Source organism: Acanthochromis polyacanthus, chromosome 15, assembly GCF_021347895.1.
Source record: "Acanthochromis polyacanthus isolate Apoly-LR-REF ecotype Palm Island chromosome 15, KAUST_Apoly_ChrSc, whole genome shotgun sequence".
Classification (NCBI taxonomy): Eukaryota; Metazoa; Chordata; class Actinopteri; family Pomacentridae; genus Acanthochromis; species Acanthochromis polyacanthus.
Window position 1 is genome coordinate 35636008 of NC_067127.1, and position 7495 is coordinate 35643502.

At 40.3% G+C, this 7495-nt stretch overlaps 1 non-coding gene across 1 annotated transcript; it reads left to right on the forward strand.

Moving 5' to 3' along the window:
* Positions 1 to 3810: 3810 nt before the first annotated feature.
* LOC127537642 (U6 spliceosomal RNA) lies at positions 3811 to 3912 on the forward strand. Its single transcript, XR_007947423.1, has one exon. It is a non-coding gene; the product is annotated as a U6 spliceosomal RNA (small nuclear RNA).
* The last annotated feature ends 3583 nt before the right edge of the window (positions 3913 to 7495 follow it).

The following is a 7495-nucleotide window of genomic DNA, read 5'->3' on the forward strand; positions in this document are numbered from 1 at the left end:
CCACAATTTGTCCTCAGCTGTGGTTAAAACCATGTGATAATGGAAATGTGGTGGAGAAAGAAAAAAACAGCAAACATCAGAGGCTCACATTTAAATTCCACTTTTTAAAACATCTCCAGCGGCAGCGTTCAGCTCTCACAAGGGGAATTTAACGTCTCACAAGACGTTAAATTCCTCTTTTGAGACGTGAATGTCGCCGCTGGAGATTTTACAGCGAAGCGATGCCATTCAGCTAAACTCTTTTCTCTTTTCTCTTTTCATGAATCCATATTTAACGACTTTTAAGTTAAATTTGCTGATCCTCTTCTGGAGTCAAAAACAACGCTGTAGATTCCTGCAGAGATAACCTCTCTGTTTTGCTTGAGGACTTCATGCCATGAATGACCTTTTCATCAAAGTTGATTTTTTTTTTTATCTGCTCACCACAAAAACTAGTAAGAAACACTTTATCTTGTTCCAAATGGCTTCAGGTGACTGGAGCTTCATCAGATTCCCCAACATCACAGTGAAACTCTGTGTGAGTCAATTTGCCATCTGGACATAAATATTTCCCCCCAACACTTGGATTTCCTTCTTTATTGCATGGTCAGTTTGTTTAATGGGGAATTTCTACAGTATTTAAGGACAAAAGTGTTGTTTTTTCCATGCACCGATTAGTTTTGATATTTTGGAGATCCAGACCCTGAATAAAACTCAAATTAAATCTAGACTAGAGTTCACCAGAAGACACGTGGAGACTCTGAAGACACCTGGAAGAAGGTTCTTTGGTGTGAGACTAGAATAGAGCTTTTTGACCTCTAGATGATAGGTTTGATGGACACCAAACACTGAACATCATGAAGCACGGTGGAGGCAGCATCATGACTTAAAGCATGGTGGTGGCAGCATCATCAAGTTATTAAAAGGTGCAATTTTTGGATTGTAATCGCAAAAAATGAGGAAAAAAATACCTGAGATGTTCATTCATGGAGGGATTTTTCAGTTTCAGTTTAATGTTGTGTAAAAGAATGCATTTATAAACTTTACAATAGTGTGGAAACTTTGCACTAACATTAATAATTATTTTAAAACAGATTTATAGATAAATAGTATGTTTCAATAAAAAAAATACAAATCAGAAAAGACACATTGCTGACAGTTTTAGAAATACGTAAATATTAATATATGTGATTAATAAAATGACAATATAAAATATAATAAATGAACATTAAAGGCAGCGTGAGGAGACGTTCAGTTCATGTCCTCCAATAAAAGTGTGTTTCTGCTTGATCACACCTCTGTTATCATTAAATACACTAGAAGGGTGATAACATACCTTCCATTAAAACAGAACACACACACACTCTGGTCAGATTATTTTAGGAAGCACTTATTCGGTGTTGCAGACCACACCAGGACGAAGCTTTAATCTAAACTTTGACGTCTCCTTTGACCCACAGCTGACAGAACGCTGTTCATACAGACCATAAAACAAATAACATAATATACATATAATATAATTAAGAGTTGTAGAGGAACAACATGCAAGAAATAAATCCCTAAAACATAACACACAAGATAATTCTGCATTCCTGTTACTGTCTACATTCAAATGTAAAATCTTAATTTGTAAATAAAGAATAATTTGTACATTATCTACAGCACTTGTGTATATATATTTCTTGTTTGTTTTTTATTACTTTTCCTTTTTTTATTACAGGTTTTTGTGATTGCTAACACGCATTGGTCCAAACTGAAGTCACATGTTCAAAACTCTTAACTCAGTCTGCAAAGCAGCAGTCCATGTGGACCGAACTGTGAATCACTTTCCATTGCTTTCACACAAAATGCATTCAGTGACCACAGTCACCAAAATTCATGAACTCTTTTCTCAGTTTCTAGTTCACCACCTGCAGAACACTAGACTTTTACAGCACATTGTTCAAATGCTAACACACTGTGTTCAAAACAGTTGAAACCACAAAACAGAATGATGGGAAAAAACATGAGGAATTTCTGCTGCAGCCACATTGAAATCTGTGGAAAATCATATCAAAATACTGACAATAAAAATAAATGAAAAAAATTATGTCATTCCAAACACAGCTGAGTGTAGTCGTCAGCTAAAAACCGATTCAGGCGATCTGTGTTTGGCCTCATCAGAAACCATGAAAAGGAGACACTCAGAAAGGTTTTACCCACAATGCAGAGAAGACATCAGATGTAATGGATGGAAACATGAGGCCAAATGCAGACAACAGGGTGTGAATGTTACAGTTTACATGTACATGTTGCTGGTGTTTAAATTTTATCTCTTGATTTCTATTCTGCCCCCTGAATTCTGAGATTCTACATTTTTTTGTTTACAGTAAATGTTTTATTTCTGTAAGGTCCCAAAGCACCAATGCAAAAACACAAAGAAAATAAAAAATGTTGTTGAAGTAAACTGCTGCATTCCTGATTCATTCTTGTTGCAAAATATTACAATAATTTAGAACACTCAAAGTGCAAAGATCACATTTTATAATAAAATACTGATTTATCTAAAATGAAATCATTCAAACTTGAAAGATCTCAATTAATTTCATGTAATGCTCTCTGTTGTTGGTATTTTGCAGTTCAGTGTGCTCAGAGTGACAGCGTTTGTTTCCAAAGTGAGACTATTTTCTAGTGTTGTGGTTGAATGAGTGGGTTGGATATCGTCTTTATAGAAAGAATTATGGTGCTGCTTCCTGCATAAACCAAGAAATAAAACATCTAGAAGCTCTAGAACTTAGTAGAATAGAACTGACAGATAGTTAGAAACCAGAACTGGATCCAGACTTTTAGCTGCAGAACCTGAACCCAACATTCAGCCCGAAGGAAACATTTCAGCTTCACTACAAGTGTCTCTGCTTCATTCCATCTCCCACCGTTATCCACTAATCTGTGATAATTTATTACCGTCTGTCAGACCCCTTGATCCAGCTGCTCTCTGTTCCTTGTTGTCTTACTGTCTGTTCCTGATTAGTAACCAGATTAACCTCTATTCAGCCTTCAGTCTTTACATACCCCCCTCCCTAACCTCTGATCGTCCCTACGTCCCTTTGAAGCTCACCATGGGTCAACAGTGACCTATCCAGTGGAACATGGGTTCTCCTGATGCACACATCAAAGCAAGAAAATAGTAACTCTGAAAACTTCCTGTTGTGGGACAAATAAAGGAAGTTCTGTTCTGTCCAGATGTTCTGCTTCAGTAAAAACACCAATAAATCCCCGACTACAGCAGACTGACAGGGACTAACAGCCCACATCAACACCCTGCTGGTTCTGCGGATCCGTCTTGTAGGACTCGAAGCGTCTCTGCCTCGTCTCTTTGTTGGTCTTCCGTCTCAGCAGGATGACGTCAGTCAGACTGGAACAGACTGGTTCTCTGCAGCTCAGTATTGCCCCTCGTCAGGACCTGAATGCTGGGTGGGGGTTGGTGGTCAATGGGTGGTTGGAGGAGGGTCTGGGGCCAGAGGTCTATAGAAGAATGTGAAAGGAGCAGTTTGTCAGCCCTCCGGTCTGGCAGCACTGACGTCACCCCCCTGAATAAACTTCCCACAATGCATCAGGGCAGCCGGCACACCGGGACGGGACCGGGGGGGTCGGACTGGATCCCCGCTGGGTCCCGTGGGTCCCGGGTGGTGTATTCAGGGTGGTGGAGCCTCCAGAGCTGGTGCTGGTGCTGGTGCTGGTGGTGGGGCCCAGAAGAAGCAGTCCTGAACTCCTCCTGCAGCCGTGGTCCCTGAAGCTGCTGCTCTGAGATTAGCGTTCTAGAAGACGGTCCCTGAGTTGTGAGGTTGTCGTGTTACTCCGGTAACATACGATAAAATTGGAACGATACAGAGAAGATTAGCATGGCCCCTGCGCAAGGATGACACGCACATTCGTGAAGCGTTCCTAATTTTCCTTCCAAACATCATGTTTTTGTCCCTTTAGATTATTTTTTAATCATAAAAAATATTTTATGATTTATTTTATGATGTTCCTTTATGTTTAATCTTTGCTGATTTTACATGTAAAGTGTCTTTTAGTGTTCTAAAAAGCGCTTTACAAATAAAATGTATTATTACCATTATTATTATTGTTTTTTAATCCTTTTCTTGGTTTCTCTGGTTTCAGGTCAAACAGCGACACCGCGGTCACAGGAGGAATTGCAGCGGAGCGGCGCCTGCGACCACGGCAGCTCGCTGCTCCACGGAGTATGTTTGTGTTAAAAGTCAAGTTTAGAGTAAGAAAGTGTGAAAACTCCTGATGTGGGACAAAAACGTGTCCGCGGGGAGCAGCAGGAGTCTCTCTGCGGCCCGCTGGAGGACTTTATCCGGACACACGAGCCGGAACAGCCGGTGTTCCACATTAAATGGTGCACAGATTATCAGGGAACGACGCAGCTCCGACAGATCATAGGTGACTGTAGCGGTGCTTGTTCTAAACACACAGACATCAATGAAGTGTTCCGAAACGTTCTTGTTGTCAGCTTTAAAGTCGGTTCCACAGGTCGTTCTACGTGTTTAGAAATATAAGAACCTTTAATTCTGTAATGTTGATTAACTTATTCTGTTCCTGTAAAATAAGTAAATCCAGAATAACGGGATAAAATCAAATGAAGTTTATCTGAAGGTATGAGAAATCTCCGGTTAAATGTGGTCAGATGGTTTAAATAATCTCACTGTTTTACTTAAAATGTCTTTAAAGAAGAACAGCTCAGATCCACCAGTTAAACTGCAGTAATCTCTCAAAACTACAGCAGAACTTCTCCTGTTTCTGAAGCCACATACTGTTTCCTGTTAATCTACTGGAGATCTTCACTTTACTTCCACTCATTAACCGAGTATTTTACCAGCAGTCTGAACAGAAGTCAGAACAGAACAATAACGACATGTGGAACCGACGTTAAAGGTGAGAACAGGAACATTTCGGAACATTTAATTGACGTCTGTGTGTTTAGAACAGGCATCGGCACGGTCACCTATGACCTGTATCGTTGTTGGAGCTACGTCGCTCCCTGAATGTCACCAGATAATCTGAACACTAGATAAACCGATCACCAGTTTATCTGAAACACCGGAGCGCTGCAGTTTACAGTAAATTAATTTGGTGTGTTCTTCAGTCAGCTGCTCATTTTAAAGGACTCACACAGTTCTCCCTTAACTGTTAGCTCCTGTTAGCTGTCCGTTATCTAGGGTTGCCACCTTACAGAATTGATAATAAAGGACACCACCACGGCTCCTCGGGGCCACAATTCAGTAAAGACAGAAACATGTTCACAGATTCAGACTTCCAGCATCACTAACTCATCAGATAAACGTTGTCAGAACATAAACGATGCCTCTTTGCCATCGTTGTATGGTAGATATTGAGCTAGAGCCCAGTTTGATCATCAGTTGCTGACTTTAAGGTTCAAGGAATCTTTATTGACCACGTGGGGTGAATCACTATACAGCCAGCATAGCAAGTCAACAACAATTGCAGAGTACCAAGCACAGACAATAACAATAGATAGCACGAACAGGTTAGTCAGTCACTTGTTTAGCAGGACAATTGCAGCAGGGACAAAGGAATGCATAAGTCTGTTTGTCCTGCATCTTGGCAGGATATACCTGCGGCCTGACAGGAGCAGCACAAACTCACCAACCAAGGGCTGGCTCTGGTCAGTGAGGAGTGTGCGGGCCTTATTTAAGGTTCTGAGCTTATATATATCAGAGATTGTTGAGGTTAATACCTGCAATTTTGCTGCATACTCTCACTATACTCTGTAATTTTTTAAGTGAAAGTAAGCTGTACCAGCAGATAAAAGAAAAGGTTAAAACAGACTCAATAAAACAAGAATAAAACATTTTCATAAAAGTACTATCAACCTTAAAACTCTGCAGTTTCCTATAAAAGTACATGCGTTGACGCGCCTTCCTACAAACAGCATCGACATGAAAGTCAAAAGACAGCTTGTCATCAATATTAGTGGCGAGATATTTATATGTATGGACCCGCTCGATGGCTTGATCCTCGATGACAAGAGCAGGGAAGACTGACCGATGTTTCCTAAAGTCTATAAACATTTCTTTAGTCTTAGACACATTGATGTGCATAAGGGAAGTGGAACACCAGACAGTGAATTCCTTCAACACAGGGCCATGGTCAGGGTCGTCACTACTCAGCAAGGACACAATCACTGAGTCATCCGCAAACTTCAAGATGTGGCGTCCTACATGTTGGCTGCGGCACTCGTTTGTGTATAAAACAAACAGTAAAGGAGAAAGGACGCAGCCCTGAGGTCAGTGGAGGAGATGAGGGTGTCTGACAAAACATCATTGACCCTCACACGTTGTGGTCTTTCTGTTAAAAAATCCATTAGTCAAGCTATTAGACCAGAATCAATGCAATGAAAGTCCCTTAGTCTTTCTGCTAAAATGTGTAGCTGTATACAGTTAAAAGCAGAGGAAAAGTCAATAAATAAAAGACAGGCAAAAGTCTTGGTTCCCTCAAGATGAGATAAGACAAGATATAAAAGGGTGGCTACTGCATCTTCAACACCTCTGCCTGACCTGTAAGCAAACTGCAGTGGGTCCAGGTTCTCTTGAACACAGGTCGTAAGCGTCTCCTTGACAATTTTTTCAAATGATTTCATAACAAGAGAGGTTAATGCCACAGGTCTAAAATCATTTAGTGATTTGGGAGATGCAGACTTGGGAACTGGGACAGTAGTGGAATTCTTCCAAACTGATGGGACCTTATGAAGTTGGAGGGACAATGAAAATATGAAAGTAAATATGTTCTTAAGAACACGCCCTCCAATGCCATCGGGGGTTTAGAGCAGCAGGAGAAACACTGGAGTCTATGAGGAGTGGACAGACACACTAATGTTCAATGAGTTCCCTTCATAGACTGTATATAAAGATTTATTTACAGTCTATGGTTCCCTCTGATAATCTCTAGTGTCACCAGAATCCCTGCAGCCTCCAGCTGGTTCCTGCTGCTCAGACCACAACTCAGCAGTGATTTTGGTGACAGTCCAGTCCGTTCTTAGATGCACAAAAATCACTAAGAACACTGTGTCTCTTTTTCTTTGTTTTGTCTCGTTTTTGTCATTTTGTGTCTAATTTTTCTTGTTTTGTGTCTCATTTTTGAACGTGTCTTTTTTTTCCATTTTGTGTCTTGTTTTTGTCGTTTTGCGTCTCGTTTTTGTTGTTTTGTGTCTTGTTCTTGTCGTTATGTGTCTTGTTTTTGTCGTTTTGCGTCTCGTTTTTGTTGTTTTGTGTCTTGTTCTTGTCGTTATGTGTCTTGTTTTTGTCGTTTTGCGTCTCGTTTTTGTTGTTTTGTGTCTTCTTTTTGTCGTTATGTGTCTTGTTTTTGTCATTCTGCGTATTGTTTTTGTCATTGTCTTGTTTTGACAGAGTATTAAACATTAATGTCTTTGTCCACTCCTCATAGACTCCAGTATTTCTTCTGCAGCTTTAAAGTCAGCTACTGATGATCAAACATTATCTACCGTACA